This window comes from Rousettus aegyptiacus, unplaced genomic scaffold, assembly GCF_014176215.1.
Source record: "Rousettus aegyptiacus isolate mRouAeg1 unplaced genomic scaffold, mRouAeg1.p scaffold_m13_p_2, whole genome shotgun sequence".
Taxonomy (NCBI): domain Eukaryota; kingdom Metazoa; phylum Chordata; class Mammalia; order Chiroptera; family Pteropodidae; genus Rousettus; species Rousettus aegyptiacus.
Genome location: NW_023416295.1, coordinates 165,021,293 through 165,044,693, shown reverse-complemented (window position 1 = coordinate 165,044,693; position 23,401 = coordinate 165,021,293). Strand labels below are relative to the sequence as shown.

The window sequence follows — 23,401 nt, the reverse complement described above, 5'->3', positions numbered from 1 at the left end:
GATTGCACTGTGGGCCCAGAGAGGAGGCAGGAACCTGTTCCCCACCTTTGGAGGCTGCTTCCCGCAGCTTTGTGGCCCCCTTGGGTCGCTCTCACACTTCCTCAAGTGCCGCCGCCCCCCCCCCCCCCAACCCCAATCTGAGAAAATCCAGGAAAGCCTGGTGATCAGCTCCGCAGAGTAGGCAAGCCTTTCGATGCCAAAATGCATTTGGTTTGCAGGGCTTTCAAAACATTTTATTCCTGGGTCGTAAATCAAGTACTTAAAGAATTGTAAACTGGCTGGAGTGCAGGAGGTAATGTATGTCTGGAAGAAACACCACCATGACTTGCCCCTTAAACTTGAGAAAAGAATTCCACTTGTTTACTTTCATTAGAGATATTGAGAGGCAGTTTGGTTTCCTGGGGAAGGTGCGAAGAGGCGTCTGTGGCAGGTTTGCCTCCCCTCCCCCCGCCCCCCCCCCCCCCGCCGCCACCCCGGGAGGGGAGGGGACTGGTGGTGTTCAAGTGGCAATTTCCCAGTTTTTAATTTTTTTATTTTTTTAATTTTTAAAACGAGAGCTGCTTCTCTTAGTGTTTCCTCAAGGCCCAGGCCCTCCCCCCATTTCCTCCAGCTGTGCGTCAAGCTCCTCATATACCTATGGCTCAGAAGTCACAAAGGCAGCCGATCACAGCAGATCAGACAGAATCCTTGCTGGCTGAAGTCGCCTCACAGATGGAAGACACTCAGCCCATGATCTTCTACAGCGTGGTGGGAAGGGAAGTGGGCCATCCAGCCGAGGAATGTAAGAGGGGGCTTGGCAGAGGGTGGGGGAAGCAGGGGGTTCTAAGCGCAGCCCCTGGACAGGCTGCCTGGGTGTGAGAGCTCCCTCCAACCTCCTGTGTGACCTCCAGCCGGGCAGCTCGCCTCAGTCTCCTCATCTGTGAAATGGGAGTGGCTGCGAGGATAAAGGAGCTGTGTGCAGAGTCCTCAGCAAGCGTGTGGCCCATGCTGAACGTCCTGTCCGTGTTATTCTTGGAAGGGGCTCTCTGGGGAAGGCGGGACTGGGTCTTGGCCGTCCGCCTCTCGGCAGCCCGGGCACAGGGCGTCACCCACAGTAGGTGCCCCGATGTGGAACCCCCTTCCTTCACCTGTGAATCGAGGGGCTGAGACAAAGTGATATCCAGAACCCCTACCAGCTCATGGGAAGAGAATCCTGGGATTCGCTGAAAGCTCAGAATTGGTGAGGTGGCGACTTCATTTCCTGTGGCCGGTTTTTGGCAGAAGGGCCCCTTTGTTGGGGGGAAGGGGAAGTGTGTTCAGCTCTCAAAACCCTTTTGAGATTGTTAGGTGCAGGCTTTGTCAGGTGTAAGAAGAGTCTCCCCACGCGGAGCGTCAGCCCGCCTTGGGGAGGCCTTCTCACCTCCCCTGCTGGCTAGTTCTGGGGTGCCGGTGCGTCCCGCCCAGCTCAGGGCAGGCACTGGTTTTTGGAGCACGTCTGTGGGTCTGGATTTGGAACTAGGCTCTGTGTGAATTAGAGAAATTCTCACGTTTAAAGAACCTGTCAGTTTTCCCATCTGTACAATGGGGTGATAATAGCAGAACCTGCCTCCTGGGTTTTTGTAAGGATTCAGGTTGATGCCGAGGACAGCGTCTGACCTGTAGCCACTTCTCAGTAAGAGGTAGCTGTTGGTTGGGAGTTAGAGGACGGCAAACTCGTGTCGTGCCGGGTTGCCTGGAAGGACCTTTGCTCATTCCTTAGATACTCCGCATTTAGGAGGGTTTGATTCTGGTCCCAATGAGTCCATAGCTCTGCGGCTGCCTCTGCTGTCCGTTATGTATTCGGGTCTTCCTGTTGTGTATTCGGGTCTTCCTGTAGACTCCGACGATGGGGACATTCAGCACACATTTCACCTGGTGTCAGACGAGGGTGGAGGCAAGACTATAGGAATTAGGAAAAGACTAACAGGGTGTGTGTTCTCTCCAGTACAAGGGATGTTTTTGGCAGCCTCATTTGAAAGGAAGACTCAACTAATATGTTTACTACTGTTTCATCATTAAAGGTGAAATCAGCTCATCGATCGTCGGTCAGTCAAGCTCACCTTTGGGGAGCACTTTATATCTGCCGGGACAGAGTGCAGGTGTGTTGCTCGCATCGTCTCGCTGACTTCCTTGCTGGCCTGAGATCCAGCCCATGAGAGACGCTGTCACCTTCCCCACGTTACGGCAGAGGGCCCCACACTATTTGTAACCTGAGGGGAGGGGGTGATGGCAGGAATGGAACTCACGTCTGTCTGAGCACTCAGACAACCCTCGACAGCTTCCCAGGAAGGAGTAGAAATATTTGCCATTTTTTTTTCTTGTGGCAGGTGTTCCTTTCGCCTCCCCCAGGTAACACATTTAAAGATATTTATTCATGTATTTGTCGAGCTCCTCCTCTGCGGCAGGCACTGTGTAGGCAGTGGGGGGACACCAAGGAACAAGATGTGACCTCTGTCCCAAAGGCGCTCACCCGCCCCTTGTCATTTCTAGATCTCCATCTGTGTGGTCCACACTTACCTCTCCTTGCTGGTCCATTTAAGGAGACCTATTCCCTGGTGTGTGTGTGTGTGTGTGTGTGTGCGCGCGCGCGCGTGCGCACGTGTGCATTTTATCCCTTTGCATCAAGCACATCCATTATGTGGCCTTGACTTTCTCAGTATCAGTTTAAAAAGATGCCAACAAACTTTGAAAAGCTCTCAGTGGTCCTCGATGCAACATAATTACTTTGTATGTTCTTAGTAGATTTGAAAGTGAACTCTTTCTGCAACTAGCAGAAACCGTGGGAGGGCAGAGGCTGACACTCCCTTTATCTGCTGAGCTCAGAGCCCAGCCCGAGAAAGCGTGTGGATGGAAAGGCAGGGCAGCGATGGGCTCACTCCAGGGAGAACCCCACTTTGCATCTTCCTCATGGTTAATTGATATCTGTTTCCCAGGCAGAATCCGATGGAATGCTCAGGGAGGGAACCGTTGCGTGAGTGGGCGTGCAAGCAGCTGGTAGCAGAAATCCTGGAGAGGGGAGGAATGAAGTGGAAATCTCCACTAATCATATCCACCTTCTCGAATGTGTAGGAAGGTCCGGAGCAGATGGAGGATCCTTTCCTTCACAGTCCTAACAGCAGGAGACATTTAGTGAGTGGCCGGTGTGTGCCAGGCACTGTTGTAACCACTTTACATGCCTTCTATCCTTTGGGCTTGTGTTATGATCGCATTCGTTTTGCTATTGAGGAACAAGAAGCTTAGAGAGATCCAGTGACTGGCCCAAAGTCACAGAGCTGGGATTTAGAGCTGGGCTGTCCGACTTCAGGGTCATGGTCATGACCGCTGGACGCCATGACCTCTCATGGTCACGGAGCCTCGTGAGCCTCTGCAGCTTCCTGCTTTGATTCTGCACCCACGCAGTGCATGATAGACACCCGCGGAACCCAGATGTATAAAGCCCAGAGAAAGTTGTCTCCAGGCTTGTTAAAATAGCCATTTGAGGAACTTTGTTCGTGATCCAGATTTTTCTGTGCCTTGGTTATTTATGTCCTCTTAGTGCTAGTTTAGTGCCTGGCACATAGTAAAAAGGCAATAAATATTTGTTGAATGGCTGTGGAGTGTTACGAGTCTAGGGATATTGTCAGGAGACTTGGGGGCTGGTCTCACCATCGCTACAAGTTGAGCTGTGTGACCTTGGGCAAGATATGCCCCTTTCGTGGCTACAGCTACCTGATCTGGTACGATGAGCGCTCCGGGCCTGATTTTTGTTTTGTGATTCATCATTCATTCAACAAATATTTGTTGAGTGCCTGCTACGTGTCAGACACCACCCTGCTCTGGGCGGTAGGGAGAGAGAGATGATGAGACGAGGCGGACGAGGTTCCTGCTCTCTTAGGACCCACATTCCAGCCCCTTCCAGTTTTGCATTTGGTGGGTCCTCACCTCTCATTCCCAGATCGCTTCAAAGCTGCAGACGCCGAATCCTGTCTTGTCTGTCTTCCTTCGTCAGAAGGCGTGTTCCAGTGGAGCCGGGATTTCCATCGGTTCGCTTGCTGGTGTATACCAAGTGCTTAGCACAGCGCCTGGCAGGCAGATACTGGTGACATGCAGGCCTGTATGCCTGAATGAATGATCGCTACTGAAATCTCAGGATAGAAAAATTCTGGGGCTAAAGCCCAAGAAGAAAACTAAGGTGCAAAAGTGCCATTTTCCAGGGAAAACACAGTCTATCTAAAGGCAAGATGCAACTGAGACTGGGTTTATTATCTCTGCTAAGTGAGAGGTTAGGAGGTCGGGCAGGTAGGTACCACCTGCTGGGCTCCTGGCTGTGCTGCTGGGGGTGGGTGTGGGGGAGAGTTCCTTCTCCACAGGACGTCAATGCAAGACCGGATGAGAAGAAACGGCTTCTTCCTCCCAAGCCATGGCATATCAGTTATTATACAGAAACATCGCTTCAGGAAATAATCTTTAGGGAAGTCTCGATGAGCTCATACAGTCTCAACAGATCGCCCTCCAACTTGGCCTTCAAGTTCTACTTCAATTTGATAAGGCTATAAATTCAGCATTAGCTCAGAAGGTCAAGAACAAAGTCAATTTCAGGGGCTCTCTAAATACGTGCAGATTCTGCGATGATGTGTGGATTTTTTTTTTTTTTTGTATTGAATGTTGCTGAATTCAGAGAGGTGACAGAACTTATTAAAGTGGATAAAGTGAAAATTGTAGCCTGTGATGGTGAAAATACTGGCTCCAGTACTACAGAATGAATAGAAATATGGCTTTTCCATGCTATTTTCTGTTATTATTCATCACTTTTTAAAGAGAAGCATAGAAGAGAATTTTTAAATTCATTCTAGCGTTGGAGAAATGACTGCACTGCTATACTATCAGGGAATCCAGTAGAAAGAAGCTTAGAACTCTGTATCCTCTTACATTACCTTTCTTATACAGCATGAAGAAAGAGAACTTGTTTTTAAATGTCAAATTAAACATCGTTGCCTTCCTAAAAGCTTTCTTTAATTAAAAAAAAAAAAAAAGAGAAGGCAGGCAAGAGTCTTCAGTTTTTCATCTGGTGATGCTTTTTGCAAACCACAGAGAAAAAAACAAAAACAAAAACTCTCTCATTTCCCTCCCCCCCCCCGCCTTTACTTCAAGCAGCAAAAGCATTTCTTAAAACAGCTCGTGAAAGAAAAAATTATAACAAATATTTTGCATTTCTCTGGTGGCGGCACAGTCTGAATTCCTTTCAGCCCCACAATGGGTTCTAATTTTATGAAATGTTTGGATTAGCCACCAATTTTCTGGTGGAATTTAGGAGGCTTGTATTTGTACTTGTGCTTGAAGCAAAGCAATCTCGTAAAATCCATGCAGTGTCTCGGGCCCGGTGGGACATCCTAGCCAAGGACAAAGTGATCATCAACGGAATGATGGTGAGGAAAGAGATCTCTCTCTCTCTGGCAGCTGCGGGCAGGCTTTTTGGTCAGTGGTATGTTCTCGAACCATAGTCTCTGGGGTTTGGCTAGGCTGCATACCACTTCCAGCTGATCATGGACTATAAAAATTCCAGCCCAAGTACAAGCCTTGTACCTGACCTTGGTCCTTTCATTTCCAGAGCCAGAGAACATTAGGGCATCTGGGAACTGGGTGAGAGGCATTTGGTAACACATGGTGCTCTATCCCCACCCCACAGCATATGTTGTCTTGTGTTATAATTTCTAGTTTATATATCTCTCTATGCCGCTAGACCCACCCTGTCTAATATGGACACACATGACTATTAACATGAAAATTAGCTATAATTAACTAAAATTAAAACTTAAATTCTTTGGTGCTGCTTTCCATATTTTAACTACTTAATAACCCTCTGGGGCGAGTGGCTGCATTTGGACAGTGCAGAAAAGATCATTTCCATCATTATAGAAAGTCCTAAAGGACAGTACTGCTCTAGATGCTGAGTCTAAGGACTGCCGGGACACACCCCACGTCTTACCTTGCGTTATTAGCTCCATATGTAGCACTTGTCACTAATAGTAATTATCTCTTACCAACCTCATTCGCTATCTTTTCCGTATCACCAGTGGCTAGGACAGTGCCCGGTAGATAGAAAGCTCCCAGTAAAGATTTTTAGAATGAATGAAGTTGTCTTTCTGATTCAGCATCGTGTTGCATGTGCTGGGCACAGAGTGGGTCTTCAAAAAAAAAATTGGACGAGTACTTCTAGAGTTGTCACCATTGAAGAGCTTCATCTGATATTTGTTGAGCACATACTATGTGTTAGGCATTGTTTGAGGTTCTGGAGATAGAGCGATGAGCAGACAGACACAATCCTCTAGAGTAAGAGTTTCTCTAATCCAGTGTGAATCTGCTGGGGGGGAGGGGGTTGGTGGTGGTGCCTGTTAAATGTACCATCCTTGGCACCCACCCCAGAGGGTCTGATCCACTAGGGCTGGGGTAGGGCTCAGGGATACCTGGGAATCTACAGTGTTTTAACCAAGCATCTCAAGTGAATATGGTGAGGTTGGTCCCTAGTCTGTACTTTGAGACCCAGCAATGGGAAGCCAGCTCTCGTATGTACCTGGGGATACACCACCCTGCTTTCTTCAGTCCACACCCTCTCTCGTGATAACTGCAGGGCCCTATGACCCTGGGTTCTTACATTAGACCCGAAGCTTGAGGTCTCTTCGCCTTTTAGCTTCCCATGGAGTAATGATACTAGCAAACAGTCGCACAGCTGTGATTGTGGCAGGTGAGAGATTAGGCATGTTGAATCATTGACCTAAGCTCATCCACGTGGTAACGCTAAAAGGTGCGCATCTGTATTACCCCCATTTTACAGTGAATACACTGAGGCCCAGGAAATTAAGTCACTTGCCCATGTTTGCACTGCTCAGACCCCGAAGTGCTGTGACACTGCCGTTTATGGTCCCTGGACTTGGAGCATCTGCCTCCCAAATGCCGAATGGGCTTTTATTTCCTTTTTCTGCCAGTTGCTCAGAATCAAAAGTTCGGGCTATATTTATGCAATATGCCTGTTTATGGGATTAACACGTGTGGGCATTATGGGCTCTGTTGATCTACAAATTCCCACCCATGGTCTCAAGGAGCATAATTCATTCGTTAGGCAGACATTCCCTTAGGCCTACTATGCACCAGCCCTGTGCGGTGCTCCGCGCTGTAAGAGCCTTGCACTTGGCCTAGTCGGGGGACAAAGGCACAGGCGGAGACTTCCTGAGCAAGTTGTCCCACCCAAGACACGTTTTTCTCTAGATGGGAAAAGCAAAGCAAAGCAAATCTTAAAACGAGGAGTTCCCTCATTTTCGCTGTGTGTGACTCAGTTTTTACATAGTTTTGCTGTGGAATATGCCTGTTTCGCCCCATAAGGCATTGTGTGTGTGTGTGTGTGTGTGTGTGTGTGTGTGTGTGTGTTTCGTATATGTGGTGGGGGCTCAACACAAGGAAGGATGTACCTCCCTTCCACCCTTTCTTAACCACTTAGCAGGGCAGGAAGCGCCTGAGAGTTGAGAGTGCCCAGAACAACTGACCCACTTGGGAGAACTTTGAAAGAAGGAGAGTGAAAAGAAGAGGAGAGAACGTTTCTAGAATAATTAGCACATGCCTTCTGCAAGACACGCTAAGTGACCGTTTACACGCGTCATCCCATTTCACAGCGCCTCTGTGATGTGCAGTAACTATATTATCCCCACTTTGTCGTTGAAGTGAATGATCTGCCCAGGTAATCAAGGTAGCACCTGAGTTCAAAACTCAGGTAGGTGCGTCTGGCCCCATGGCGGCTCGTCCCACCACCCCACTGATTCCCAGACCCGGCTGAGCATTAGGATAACCTGGGGACCTTTGCAAAGCTCTCTGGGAATGGGACCTAGGGGTCAGTATTTTTCATTGTCCGCCTAGGTTACTTTGGTTCCCTGCTGGAGTTGAGAGCCGCTGGCTAAAGCATGCTGGCTGCCAAGGTCCAAGGGTCTGCACTGAAGGTATCCCCATTGGTGATTGGTCAGGCTGGGACCTTGCCCACCTTCGCCCCCAGCACGCTTTCTCCGGGGGAGGACTGGTGTGTCCAAAGCCATCCCGCTGGACCTGGGCCGGGACCTTTTGCTCTGTTGCGTCAGAGGCTGCCCGTAAATCGGCAGCCGGCTTGTTTTCTTTTTAGGCCCCAGTTGTAGCGACCTTTGTGTGTCTGTTTATTTCAGGGAAATAATTCCATCCTACAAAATCGATTCCCTAGGGGCTACCGAAGTACACTTAGAGGGACTTCGTTTAGTGGGGTGACCTGAAATGTCCTCTTACAAGAGGCTACAGCTGTTCCCTTTCTCCCAACCCTTGTCTTGCTTTGCCCTCTGATGTCTTCCTCCCAGCATCATATTTCGAAGGTCTCTCCGTAGTGGTCTTACTTGCACACGTGTCTGCATAAGGCCCCTTTGTTAAGAACGATAGTTACAAAAAGTGGTTTTGGAGCCTATATTGTATGTTGGGCACACTGGGCATTTTCTATGTTATCTGATTGCATTTTCTTGGCAGTGATGCAAGTAAACGCAAGTCTGGAATCTGGGGATTTTTATTTTAGAATGGGGGAAGTTATAATCGTGCCATGATTTGCAGGCCTTGTTGGAGAGTGAGGTGTTCCGTGGACTGTAGAGGCCGCCATATTGGAGCAGTTGGCTTGGCTGGGATGGCCGTGGGTAGTTGGCTCATTGAATGAAAGGGTGTGGGGAAAAGCAGGGAGTGGCCCAACAGCCCCTACTGTTCAACCTGCCATTAGTCTCAGTCAAGGAACCAGAGAATATGGGTTAATCCGATGGGTTAAGTGGAAATACGAATATAACTGAATCTAATAATGTTTAATAGAGAGCTCGAACTATAGTTTTCCAGGTAATTGAAGCTCACCCTTTCAAGAGCCAATCTTTTAAAAAGTGGTGGCCATGTATTCTGGAAATCTTTCTCAAGTGGTTGTTGCACGTTTTCTTGCCTTCTTAAAGTACTTTCAGAGTGGGTAAACTTTGTCTTGATGTCTTGGGGGAACTTCTAAATCGTCCTCAGTACTGTAGAATTTGTCTGTCATCTCCATCATCGACTTCCATTCCCTTTCGGTGACCTTTTTAAACGACAAAATGCTGCTTTTCCCCTAAAGCGAAAATAAACCTTTTCAATACCGAAAACCTACAAGACAAGATCAAGGGTAAAGTTAGCCGTCCTTGTCTTGACTCTGTCGGTGAGGCCGTCCCCGGCAGCTTTCTCGTTCTGCTTTTCCACTTCCCCACAGATCTGGGTGACCGTTTGAGGGGGCGCAATGCCTGGATTTGATGACATTTCTTGAGGTGGCTTCGCTCAGGGTTTATTCCCGCCATTCATAGTCTTCACAGCTGAACGGTGACGGTGACTCTAGTGACGTTCCATCTTCTTGTGTAACAGGATGAGTTGCTTGTGAGGAGTAGGGCTGGCCAGGGTCACCCGGTTAGTATATGGCCAAGCTGGGTCTCTTGACTCACGGTCTAGCGCCTTTTTCATTCTGCCACCTCTTACCCGTGTTCTAGATTGTGGGTGAAGAGATAAGTGGCTTTGGAAGAAAGGAGTTATTGCAATATTTGGTTAATTAAATCCAGGAAAATCCTACCTTTACCTTAATCATCTGTGTTGCTCAAACGACAGATTTTTTTTTTTTTAACTTCATTTCTGAGGGCGTGAGAAGCAGAATGTGGCCTCCCCTTCAACATGCCAGACTCACTGTCTATTTGAACATCAGCCTTGGATTAGTACAGAGATGGGTACAGAAACACACTTGAAAGCGACGTGCATTACTCTCTGTACATAGCTTACATTTTATGACCCGCTTAAAGATGCAGGGAGCATAAATCTTGGGGAGGTTCATCCTATTTACTTGTTTGTCTTTTTTGCAGATGGGATGCTTGCATCAGAGCTGATCTGGCTTCAGATGCTTGCTCCGGGATATTTTAGCTGAACTGTATGAGTCCATTAAACAAATGTAAGAGTTTTTGGGAAAGAAGGGCTGTGTCTCAAACCAAATGTTTTACATGGAGAACATCTGGGGAATATTGGTATTTGTGTGTACAGTACATCAGAACGCAGCTTGGCGGGGTTCAGCTGGGATGTTTCTGGCCTGTGGTTGCTGGATTTGACAGTTTTGTTGTAAGCGAATAGTTCTTATGAAGTGCTGCCATCAGGGCAGCGCTCGCTCCAGGGAGGGGTGTCCTCGTGTGGCCGCACTCTCACATTGTTCCGACTCGCTCCCTGGCCCGATCGCCCATGACATTCGAGCAGTCTGACGTCTGAGCTCGTTTTTCTCCAAGGCTGAAGCTCCAGAGGGAGCCTCACAGTGCCGGGACTCAGGGTGTCTCTTCTTGACCCCACGTTTCCAGGGATTCGGTGAAATGTGGCAACAGGCGCGGCCTAGCGGAAGCGGCATCGTCCACAGATCCAAGCGCCTGGGTTGAAACTTGGGCGTTGACTTTATGGCCTGTGGGAACGTGGGGAGTTCTTTTTCGGCTTCTGTTTTCCTCTTCTGTCTGACACACAGGGTCATGGGGGAGTAAAATAAAGTGGGGTGGCCCCGAATACCTAGGGGGCGGTCGTTTACTTTATGGTGGCGCACCCTGGGTTTCTGGCCCTCCCCACAAGGACAGAAGCCATGCGGAATCCGGGATATCATCTGGGTAGCTCGTCTGACTCTAGCAACTTGTATGGACTGGGCCAGGTTGGTGGTGGCGTCGATGGGTGAGAAAGGGACCGTTCTCATGAAAATTAAGTCTTAATGCTATTCATCGTGGTCGAGTCAGTTCAACTCGACACATATTTGTTGATGTGCTGTGGTGCCAGATTCTTTCCTAGGCATTGGGGACACGGGAGGAACAAAGCGTTAGGGTTCCTGCCCTGTATTCTCTGCTCACTGTGCCTGGTACTGACCGCGAATTCTGTAGGTTTTAGGTTATATGTTGGCTGTGATTTAAGTGGCATGAACAATGACTGCTGCTGCTCGAGCAGACTGATGGGCTTAGACAGCAGATGTTTATGTTTTTATAGTTCCGGAGGCTGGATGTTCAAGATTAAGGTGCCAGCAAGATTGGTTTTTGGTGAGACCTCTTTTCCCGGCTTGCAGATGGCCGCCTGCTTGCTGTGTCCTCAGATGGCCTTTCCTCGGTGTGTCCATGTTCTGGTGTCTCTTCCTCTTCTTATTATAAGGACATCGGCTTATTGGATCAGGGCCCCACCCTTATGACCTCATTTAACCTTAATTACCTCCTTAAAGGGCCTGTCTCCAAATACAGTCACACCAGGGGTCAGGGGCCTCCACATAGGACTTTGGGAGAGGAGACACAAGTCTATAGCAGCTGGTAAATATTTTATAGGTATGAATATTATTTGGCAGAGAATATGGCTAGACTTACGCCTTTGGTTAAGATTGATCAAAATGATCCTTACTGAAGCCCCAATGATCCAGATTTTAAAAAAAGACAAAATACCACCATAATTTAATATGGCTTTATTGTGACCTGAGAGGAAATTATTGTAAACATTGTATCTGGATGGGTCCCCAAGATGACATTTGGACTAGTACCAGTCAAGTGAAATAGTCATAGGCCCATTTTATGGAAGAGATGCTGAATGTAAGGCATGGAATATGGGTGAGCAAAAGGGACAGTGAAGGTATTTTTCCGGCTCTTTTTAGGGATGAAAAATGAATAACTGAGCAACGCGAGACTTAATTTTGGTCTCATTTAGGAGCGTGAGTGAGACACGGGGGTGGAGACGGGGAAGCAGTGGGTGAAAGGATTTCTCAGGAGGCCCCACCGCTGCACACGTACATGAGTGCACCTGTGATCTCACAAAAGAGCACTTGCTGGGAAGCGTCTTAGGTTCCTACAAAGAGCATCTCCTTTGCCAAACTCTAGGGTCCCGGGTCTACCCATCGGTACAAGAAGGGCGAAGTATCTTAACTGACGGTCTCTCTGTGGCAAAGCCTGTGCATCTTCTGGTTCCATCCCAGGTCCCACCTGCTCCCTGACAGGAGCCCTCCCTGACCCAGCTGGTGACTCGTTCTTAGTAACTCGCTTAGGAACCTTGTTCTCTCTTCCTTGCTGACTCTTCGACATCTCCCGGTAGAAGTTAAGGGTCTTGTTGCAAGGGACGGAAACGGACTCTGTGACTCACTTAAGGAGAAGATGAATTCATAAGGTGTGGTACATTCCACAGAAAAAGACAAGAACTAAGGAAACCTGAGGAACTAGGTAGGGAGAACTACTAACAGATGGTATTTTCAGGGGTTGTTGTTGGGATGTGTGCCTCTGCCATTTTCAGACCGCTCAAAATTCAAATCTGGGGAGAGTAGCTCCTTAGCCAAACTCTAGGGTCATGGGTCCACCCACAGGCACAGGGAGAGTGACTTATCGTGACCAACGAGCTCCTTAAAACTGCATCCGGTGGGGTAGGATTACCCCCAGAGCAAAGGCAGCGTGTTCTTGCTAGCAGAAGGCAGAATGAGTGGAGGGCAGGGAGGACCCAACCTCCCCGTATCCGCTGCCCTTTCCATTTGAATGGTGAGCAACTCAAAGGGTAGTTTTGGGTCTTGTTTTGCAGCACCTGGATTGATGCCTTATTTGGAGTCGATTTCCCAAAATTGCTTGCTGGAGAATTGACTCATTATTGCAACATGTTAGGGACACGGACACGCCTCCTGTCCGATTCTTCCTTTTGCACAAATGCCTTGGTGGCCTCGCAAGAGCGAGGAACACCAGTAGATATGTTTTTGAAGATGGAAGCAATTTAAATTTTAGCTTGAAGAAAGACTCAGGGTGGGGGCAAGTGTGTGTGGCTTGGTGGGGCCTGTATCTCCGGAGACCCCGATTGAGCCCGACCAGCTGCCAGGCACCGTGCAGCTTGCTTAGTCAATGTGGTTTCAGAGTATGCTCTTTGGGTTTAACAAGACCCAGCTCTCCTATTTGTTAGTTGTGTGCCCCAGGGCAAGTTACTTAACCTCCCTCAAACTCAGTGTATGTTCATTGAGAAGGCAGAAACAATAGTGTTTTTGCAAGACTTTAATGAGTGAGAGGTTGAGACGGTTAAGGCAATGGCGCGCTGTGCCTGGCATGCGCTAATAATAACTGCTGATCATTACGATTACTCTTAGCTCTTGTGAATGATCTCCCACCCCTTCTGGAGCGGGCACTGTTATCATCAGTCTCCGTTTTAAAGACCAGCAAGTTCAGGCTTAGTGGCAGGTGGCTGTGGGATGATATGATGTCCTGCTATGGTTTTACGTTTTGTTAAGGGCCCTTTTCCACCCAACTTTATCGACCTAGTGTTGTCATATAACATATGTAAGTTTAAGGTGTACGAGGTGATAATTCAGCACACATATATAATGTGAAATGATCATCGCAGCAAGGTTAGTTAATACCTCCATCCCCTCACGTAACTGTCATTTTTTTGTGTGTGGCGATGGCATTGAAGATCTACTCCCTTAAAGCTTTCAAGTACATAGTACAACTTCGTTCACCGTACTCACCATGCCGTACGTTAGATCCCTTGAACTTATTCATCTTATAACAGAAAGTTTTTACCCTTTGACCAACATCTCCCCATTTCCCCCACCCCCTCAGCCCCTGACAACCACTGGGCTACTTATTCTCTGTTCTTGTGAGTTCAGCTTTTTTGGATTCCACGTGTAAGTGAAATCATACAGCATTTGTCTTTCTTTGTCTGACTTACTTCACTTGGCGTAATGTTAAAGGTCCTTTTAAATATTCGAGGTCCGTTTCAGCAACAGCATTTTGGCATTTAGCACACACCAGGCACCTGCTAGGCACTGGAGATGTGGCAAAGAGGACAGAAGTGGTCTCCGTATGACTGAAACCTAAAGAATGGTGAGCGAGGTTATGAAAGGGGGTGCGATGGGGACTCAGTGCAGGGGATGGAGGCAAAAGGGTTGGTCAGCTGAGTGAGTTGTGGATGAAGTGGAGGGAATCCTGGCAGAGAAAGTGACAATCACAGGCATCCAGAGCCATGAACACACTCCTCTCCGAGGCCGCTCCTTGGGACCCCGAAATGACCACAGACCCCCTCCCCAATCTCCCTGAGTAATGAGTGTGGGATAAAGCTCACAGAGACAACCCGCCTGATGAGGTGATAGGAAGTGCCCGCACTGAGCATGCCCTTTGAGGGGGCTGTACATTTGTAGCCGGAGGTGTTCCTGTGACAAGCATCCCAGGCAGGTTTGTGGGCGGTAATTAGTGGGCTGATAAGCGTTTAGATGGATTTTGCAACGGGGGCCGTGAAGCAGGAACCAGCCTGTTAACTCTCTGGATAATGGACAGAGAGCTTCTCTTGGAAGGAAAAGAAGCTTCTGCTGTGAGGAGGTGATGAATGAGGCCTCCGGGGGGATAGATTGCAGCAAGGCGCTTGCTCCTTCCCTGTCTGATTTGTCTTTGCGCACTCTAATTGCCATAAATCAGTTTTCCAAATAAGAGGGAGTCTGTCAGGATAAAAATAACTCTAAAGAATCTCCTCTTTCATTTCGCTATAAAATCACCCACGGTTAAAAGATAAAATAAATCTTAAAGCCATGCCCTCCTCTCTTTTTTTTTTGCATGTCATCTGTACTTTACCATCTTAAGAAATTAAAGACTTTTTTTTTTTCCTTTGTTCTGCTCACCTGGATCAGTTAGTCAATTGATTAGTTTCCTTTCCCTTTGGAAAACTAATTTTCTTTCTCAGGTCTTTCGTGTCCCTTGTTCATTGTTCCCAAGGTCAGTGACTCAGTAGCAACTTGAAGTTAATGTTTAAAAGCAACATTTTCAGTGAATTAAGAAATAATGGGATAAAAAAAAAAAAACGAAACAAAACAAAACTCCCAAGTATGCTTATTCATGTGTGATATCAAATCAGACTTCAGAAACTGGAATGAGGTTTGGATGGAATCGGACTGAAAATAGGGGCCCCGACATGTCCTTGTGGTGGGGACAGCCCGCTAGCCTTAGATGGAGCTGAAATAATGCCCTGTGCTGTAAAGCGGGTCCTAATTTGCCAGCACCCTGGGGCCTATCTGCCGTTCCCTGTCTCGGCGTGTGAATAATGCATCAGTTCTGGGGGCTCTGCTGCACCGGGGCCTGCCCACGTGTACATGCCGGACCTTTCTGCGGCATTTTCAGTCCTGCTACTGCTAGCTGTGGCTCTGGAATTCAGTCAGGAGTCTTTGCCTGGAGTATTAGTCGCAGGCTAGAGTGAGACTCGGGACTCTTGATGCAATTTCAGTGCTGCTGCTAATTTCAGGAACCCTTGGACTTGGTTTTCTTGCCTGTAAAATTGGGGGGAGGGGAGGCAGGGATAGAACATTCTGAGGTCCTCGCAGCTCTAACGTCTGCCGATGAGAATGGTGCTCACTGTCGGCTCTCGCGCTGCCCCCATCCTATGCACAGTCTGCTCTGATCCCCACAGCAACCTTGTGGGCTTGGTACTCTTGTCATCCTTATTTGCAGATGAGGAAACTGAGGCTGTGACATTCTTGCCCGAGGACCTCTCTGTGCAGGGGGCACCTGGACCGAGTTGCTGTGACCCATGGGTGAGAAGGCTGAGGTGTTGTTGGTGCTGGGTTTCTTAATAGTTCTGGCTGGGCTTGGAGGCCGATAAATAAGAGTTGCACAACCCTAAGCTTGTCCAGGCTGTGTTATAAACAGCATCAGCGTGATTGGATACCACCAGCTGTCCAACTTATCAGTAACCTTGGCCTTCTGGTCCGGCTCTTCCTCTCCATCCGCACAGCACTTGTAACCTGGAAGAGAAGCATTGGCACTTGAGATTTCGGAGATGGTGTTGTGTTTGGCTTTTGGAAATGCGAAAGTCCAAAAATAAACCACCCCTTGGCCAACCGAATCCCAGCTAAATTGCCTTGCATTTTTAAGCTCGTTCTGTGACTCTGGTCGCCTGTGTGTAGCCTCTCTCGTGCTACTAGAGGCGTTTTCATGCAGGGCGCCTTGAGGTGTTTATTAAGAGCAGAGCCTGGAGACACGTCCAGAGGATTCTGGCGAGAAAGCTCCTCATGGCTGTTGCCAGACCCTTTCTCACAAAGCGGGCAGGATGTGGGACTCCGGAGCTCACCTCCCTCCCCTTCTTCTTCAGACACATTCACTTTTACCAGGTGTGGGAGCCCCAGGTTGTGTGTGGAGCATCCATTAGCAGCCAGCTTCAGTGCCCTTAACAGCAAAGGTAGGCCCGCCTCGGGCTAGAACAAGAGGACCATCTGCTGGGAACAAGAAGCCTTCCATTTGCCAGGGGTAAATTAATTCAGGTCACTGGATCCCCTCCAGGAAGCAGCTTGTTTATAATTCCCCTCTATATAGATGCGAGGCTGATTAATTTTCACTAATCATCTAACGTTTTAACATGACTGCGTCATAATAAGTTCCGGCGTAATAAGGGCTGTCATGGCCACATTTACTCTGGTTCGAGATGGCATTTCTCAGACTTCGGAGTGCAACAGAATCACCTGGGAAGCTTGTAAAAAATGCTGGTACCAGCTTGCTCCCCACCCTTGAATTCATTAGCTCTGGGGTGGGCCCTGGAATCTGCATTTTGACAATCAGAATCCCCTTTTTCCCCAACCAGGGGGTCTGGTGCGGGTGGTGTGCTCGCCACCCGTTGGCACATTGTCGTCTCTGAGAATCTGATTGTGAGCTTCAAGCTGTTTTGTTGCTTCCTTTTGGCGTTGCTGCTGGTGTTAACTTTCCATTGGCCGCCTTTCCTCTGCTCGGTCAGCCATGACCACTATCTGATGTTTACAAACCCGAACACCCACGGTCCAGGGAGGGCAAATCTGCCCAAGATTTTTTTAGTCATTATTTCCATTTGCCTTGTGGCATCACCACGTGCCATAATGACAAGTCTTAGCTCAGTCCTCGAAGAGGGGTGGTGTGCTGGAGAGCAAGGGCTGACTAACCGTCCCGGGCCTCTCCGAGGCCCTCCTAAGCAGGCCCTGGCAGCGTCAAATAAAAATCGGATTTGCTGCTCAAATTCTGAAAATGGAACACATTTTTCATGGCAGGAGAATAATCAGTATCATCCGAGGAGATATCATCTCTGATGGGGAGTTTTGAGGAATAAGAGAATTGAGCACTGAGTTACAGAGGATTGTATTTTCAGAACTTCTTAGATGATTGAAGGGCTGGTGGTGGCCAATGGTGGGATGCCATTCTTTGAAGAAAAAGCTCATTCTTACACATGCCACGTTCCCTGGCATCGGGGTGCTTCTCCTCAGAGCCTGGTGATATGACTCTTGGCTTCCAACTTGCTTCTGTCTGAGAAAACATCCATGTAATGACATGAATCAACAGGCCTGACAGGAAGAGGCCCGTGGGCTCCGCGGCTTTGCTGGCTTTGGTCCCTGTGGGGCTGGTTACATCATGGCAGCTTGCTAGAATGTCCTCCCGAGTTAGCCAGGCTGCTCTCAAAGAGCTGGGGGTCATTGCATTAATTAGGGGCTTTGGCTGCAAGACGGCCTCCTGGGTGGCGTCACCAGGGTGATGGCCTTTGATGGCAGCCTTTGTGAGTGAAAGCCATTTGGTGATCCTGGGGAGCTTTGGATCCAGTGGCCAAGTGGAGCTATCCTTTGCTCGAACTCTGACCATCAACCACACAAGGGCAGGAATCCGTACACTGTCCTCCACTTTGGCTGCCTGTTCCCACTGTAGGTAGCCTCTGGGCTCCTTGATAAGAAAAGGCCCGCAGCTCCTGTGGACTGTGGCCAGGTATGAGATCACACCTTGTGAATGGCAGGGAAGCTGCCAGCTCCTGACAACACAAACCCGTCCTCACTAAGTGATGCCAGTGTTTATGGCTGTGTGTCTTCCCTGCTGCTCACTCCCCTAGTCCTGCCTCTTGGGACCTCATGTGTGAACCTGTAAAACTTCACCTGCTTGGAGGGGGCCCATCCCACTGGGCTTGGGAGACTGTTTGGGATCTTTTGAGAGATTCTGTCATCTGCCACGTTTGCCGTCCCAACTTTATCCACAGCCTCAAGAATCAGCAGCCTCTGGGCTCAGCCTGCCAGGGTTCAAGTCTTAGCTCTGTCTTTTACAAGCTGTGAATATTGACTTTGGGCAATATTTATTTTCTCTGTGCCTCAGTTTCCTCCCCTTTAAATTGGGGTTATAATTAGTATTGAATAAGATAAGGCCCGCTAGCACACGGTTAGGACTTAATGAAGGTTTATCACTGCTCTTATTAAGATAGTGCCACTGATTCAAAAATGTTGACATGTCAGGGCCAAAGGCAGAGCACTGAGATCTCGCTGCTCACAGTGTGGTCCCTGGACCTGCTTCGCTGGCATCACCTGGGTGGGTGCTTGCCAGGAGTGCAGAATCCCAGGCCCCACCTTTGACCTTGGGATTCAGAATCTGCATTTTAACAAGATGCCCATGACCCCAGTTTGAGTCCCTGAAGGCTAATGTATGGCAGCGAATGAGCATCCACGGGAGGGGACTGTGGAGCGAAGTGGGCAGCGATTCTCGTGCTGCCCAGAATTCCTTCCCCTCCCCAAAGCAGGCTGGGAAGACAGCTGGCTGCCTCGCTGTGTGCTAGCGTGTAGGCTGAATATGAATTTTAACCTGCTTTTGTCCCAGAGAGGGTGTGAGGTAGGGGAAGACGTGTGAGGGAAATGGTGAGAGGAGAGGCCTGTGAGATGCTTTGCTGTGAGCTCATCACCCCTGACCATGGTCCAGGACCCCATATCTGCTAGGCCTCATTTGTAGTAACCACCATTTATTCAACATCTACAGTGTGCCATGCACTTTACTTACATTATGTCCACTCCTTACAACCACCCCAGGAGGTACAACTTGCTAACCCCATTTTGTAGATGAGGAAACTGAGGTCTGTGAGGTCTGGGCTGAGCTCACCTAGCCAATAAAAGCCTGAGTTTTCATGTGCTTCCCCATAACCCTGCCGAGATCACCAAGCTCTTAACAATCACAGCAGCCACTGTGGCAGGCTGCAGAGCAGGTGGTTTTTGGTGATTATTCAAAAAAGGAAAAACTACTTCTGCAGAAGAGGAGGCTGGGCCTGTTACATTGAACAAGAATGTGAAGCGGCTGGGCCGTTTGCCTCTTAAAGAGGCAGGCACCACGGGGTAGACCTCGCAGGTCCCCGGCCAGACCTGCCGCTGCACACGGTTTAAACATTAAACTCCAGGGTGGCCTTATTTAAAAGCAGACCCTTTTATAAGGCACACGGTGCCGTCTAGACGTGGGACATTTATGAAAGTGGCTGTGCTGCGTGTTGGGCTCAAAACACCTGAGTTCCCGGCTCCAGCTCCAGTCAATTTGTAGGCGGAGTGAAATCTGACTCGTGCAAGAACAAATTGGATTTTTTTTTTTTTTTTGAGGGTGTATGATTTCAGACATTTGGTAATCTCTTCCTGCTGGGCTCTTTCCTTACCTTGTCTTTCTTTGTCGATGTGGGTGAGGAGGGAGGAAAACCGAGGAGCCGTTCTGCATAATGCCGGCGCCTCCGTGCGTGTCTGTGGCCGTGATGGAAGTTATGTAACTCTCCGTGTGATTTTTGCTTCTTTTCCTTCTCTCCCAGCCCCCCACCTTGAGGGTCGGGGCAGAATCGCATTGGCTCCCTCTTGTGTTGCCTCAGCACTGTGCTTGGCACCTAGTACGTGCTCAGAGGAGTAGGTGAATCAGCAGTCAGCATCCGGTGGATAGCTTGCGTCAGACTTTTGATGCGAAGGAGGATTTCGTTTTCCTATCCACCTGCATGGGCAACCATAAGAAGGAGGTGGGGGAAGATGGCCCTGGGTTCAAGTCGTTCCCCCTTTTGTCCGGTCTCAGATGCTGATGATCATGGTGGTCCCCAGCTGCTCTGAGCTTTCTGACATTACGGATGAGGGTACCATTTAAAGACCCAGAAGAGAGATTCTCCCGCCCTTTATGTGCTTTGGGAACAAATGTGGCCTCCATTCCCAAGGTTGCCCTATGAGGAACCAAGAGGAACTCAAGTTTTTTCTGAGGATGGAAGGAAAGAAGGAAGCAAGGAAGGATGGAAGGCAGGCAGGCAGGCAGGCAGGCCCTATATATGGGGCACTCTCTCTGGGTTAAACATGGCTGAGATTTATTGAGCACTTAACCTGGGCCAGCTCATTCTAAGCATGAGCTGTCATCCTCACAGGGAGGGACTCATGAGGCAGGCACTGTTATTTCCCTACTTGTAGGACAAGGAAACTGGAAAACAGAGAGGTTATGTAACCTGTCTAGGGTCACACAGCTGGTGAGGGATTTTAGCCAGGACTCAAAGCCATGTCATTAACCATTATGCAGTACTGCTTTAGGGTGCCCTGGCTCATTTTACTCTTCAATTTCATGAGTCAGTCACTACACTACATTATAGGAGCTACATTTATGGATCTCCTTCTCCTTTTTAAACTCTTGAAAAATATGACAACTGTTCTTAGATCTCTGGGACCCACAGAAACAGGACAGGCATTGGATATGGCCCACAGGCCGAATATGCAGCAAACTAAGAAGCAAGATAATTTCAGATGTTGTGAAACACCCCAAAGAAGATGAAATGGAGGAAAGGTGTAGAGAGAAGGAGTTGCCTGCCCATGGGTGTCCTTATCAACAAGAGGAGTCCCAGAGGGCTTCCCAGTGGGGAGGCATGCAGCCGAAGCTTGGACAATGAGAAGGTTGTAAGGATCTGAGGTGTGTAAAGCGCTTAGCACAGCGTATGTACCACATATTAAGTGCTCAACCAATGTCTGCTGTTATTACTATCGTTATCGTTTTCGCAGCTTGCCATTAAATGGGCCTGTGACCTTTGGTGAGTCATTTGCCCTGCTCGTGGGAGTTGAACCGAAAGCCTTCCCTCTGACCTTGGCACTTGTACAGTTTTAAGTGATTTCTAGCGTTTGCCTCCTCCTGACTCCCCACTATCTCTTTGAAATAGGGAGCAGAATGAGCCCTCTTTTAAATTTTCAATAGAAGACTCATTGTCAAGAGGGAAGCTTTTGCAGGAGGGACAGCCACCATGCTTATTGACATTTATGGAGCCCTTTTAGTTTCCTCAGTGCCGGGTGAGGTTTTATTAGAATGTGGACACTCGCCTTTCACACTGGGCTGGAACCATCCCCCTGGCAAAGGCACCGTGGGACCCTCTGCCTCTGGCTCCACTATTGGGGGACATTGACAAGTGGGCTTATTTTCTTACCCCCCAGAATGTCACTACCCTCCCCTGACCCGGGATGTTGAAAGAATGTATTCCTATTGTCATATAACAATAGCAGCTAAGTTCAGCCTGCTGCATAATCAAAGGGGTGATTTCTCCCCTCCACAGGCCATCTTTAGTTCATGGAGGAATGTAGGAGTCGATCCAACAGCCACCCACATCCTCCCTGCCTGTGTGTGTTCACTGTCTGCTTCCTCCAAGAACCAGCTTTCAGAAACGCAGGCCCTGCTCAGATCAAATAAAGCCTTCCAGTCATATCTTTACATTTGACGTAAGCTTACGGAAGCTTTTCTTGCTACATACTGAATGGGGCTGTCGCGAGGGTTAGGGGCTAGTTCTGAGCCTGGCACCGTGGTGAAAAGGGGCCTTGTAGCAGGAAGCTCATTCATCTTTGTACAGTGAGCATCCTTTCATCCAGCAGGGCGTCCTGTGTTTTTTCTCTGCTTTCTCCATCCCTCGGTTGCCCATGTAGGTAGGAGGTCAAAGAAAGAAATCCTAAGCCATCCTCCGATCGTGCCTGTCTTGACAGTGTTTGGTAGGAGTGGTCCCTCCTTTTCCTCTCCAATTCCAATATCACTTCTCCGGTCTGTGCTCTCATCACCTAAGAATATCACCCCTCCCTCCCCCTTGACTCCCTCCTCCTCCCCTCCTCTCCTCTCCTCCCCTTTCAGTCTACCTGCCTGCCCACACTAAGTGTTTTCTCAGGCCCGCCACATGCCAAGCGCAGCGTTAAGTGCTGGAGATAAAGCAGTGAATAAGTTCCCCACTAGCGTAGAGTCACGTAAGATACAAACACTGATTTAATTACAACTGGGGAAGGTTCTGCAAAGGCGAATACAGGGAGCTGCTAGTTGATGTAACCCGTTTTGGGGAGGTCAGTACATAGCAGAAACAACAATAAAAATCGCTTCCCGATTCTCGTCGAGTCGTAGATGAACTCATTGAATTTTAGAAATGTTTTCATGTGCAGTGTTTGGTGGGGACCTGATGTAAACTGGAAGTTGGGCCTGTTCACAGATGGGAATACGATCCTATTGAGGCTTTCACTCTGAGGTTGTCAAGGTGTGGCACTGGGCTGTTGATACTAAGAACGTTTTTTTTTTTTGTTTTTTTTTTTGTTTTTTTCCCTCCAAAGCACTCAATGCCTTTGTAATCCAGAGGGATGGTTTAACTGTGAAAGGGTGGTATAGGTGAGTCGAGGCTGCAGAAGCACCAGTTTTAGGGGTAAGGGGGATGGCTAAGCAGGTTTTTGGAGCTGGCAGCAAAGTAGTTGGTGGGCTTCCTTGTTACCTGTGGATACCTCTCCCCCCAAAGTAGTTTTTGTTCCCGTAGAGCCAAGGAAAATTGAATTACCAAGCTACTTGTTCATAAGCAAAGATGAATCCATTGGCAGACATAATTTTCCTTATTAGATTCCTATTGTCATTTAATGCCTCCTATTTATGGATTTCTTTTGAGTAATTGCTCTGTGCCTTGGCCCTGGCAATTCTCAACAATTCAGATTTGCAGGAGACATTGGTACAGAGCCTTTGGAGTCAACTGGGGCTGGGCAGAGGGTCCGGCTATCGCTCCCTTGGTTTTACCCTGATTTTTCTCTTGCAGACACTTTTGGTCACATCATGCACCATTGATAGTGCCTTGAACAAGAGGGAAGGATGTATGAAGGGTTGGGCTTCTGAGCAATTGCATAAACACAGCATTACCTGAAGTCTTAAAACCCAAGGTTTGAGCAGAACTGGCCTTGCAATTGGGCATGCAATAAGCTTTTTGCAGCCATCGCCATGGCAGCTGCGCGGTGGGTCTGAGTGATACTAATTTCACCTGTCCGTGGTTACTCATCAGTACCCTCTAAACCGAGCACTCTTTTCTCCTTTTTCAAAGAATCAGGATTCCTAGAATCAATGAATCTGGCCATTCGAAGAAGGCTCTTCATTATGAAAAATATCCACCGTCCCAAACCCCGGGCTGTTAGAACCTGATGTTTTCAAGTGAAGGGTGTTTCTGCTATAAATGAAAGACATGACAAGGGGTATTTTGAAGCTTTGTTTTGGTTATTGTCAGTTCTGCCAACAAGTAACATCTGTATTTATTTTCCAAACTTCTCCCAATGGCTGATTTGCATCTGTTTAGTTCTCTGAGTAACATTTCATTTCCTGACTTTATA

At 48.4% G+C, this 23,401-nt stretch overlaps 1 protein-coding gene and 1 pseudogene across 1 annotated transcript in view; both read left to right on the top strand.

Moving 5' to 3' along the window:
- Window positions 1–23,401, top strand: part of NUAK1 (NUAK family kinase 1) — a 71,176-nt gene that overhangs the window by 9,306 nt on the left and 38,469 nt on the right. The window lies entirely within an intron of this gene.
- Window positions 473–23,395, top strand: LOC118613758 (annotated as a pseudogene).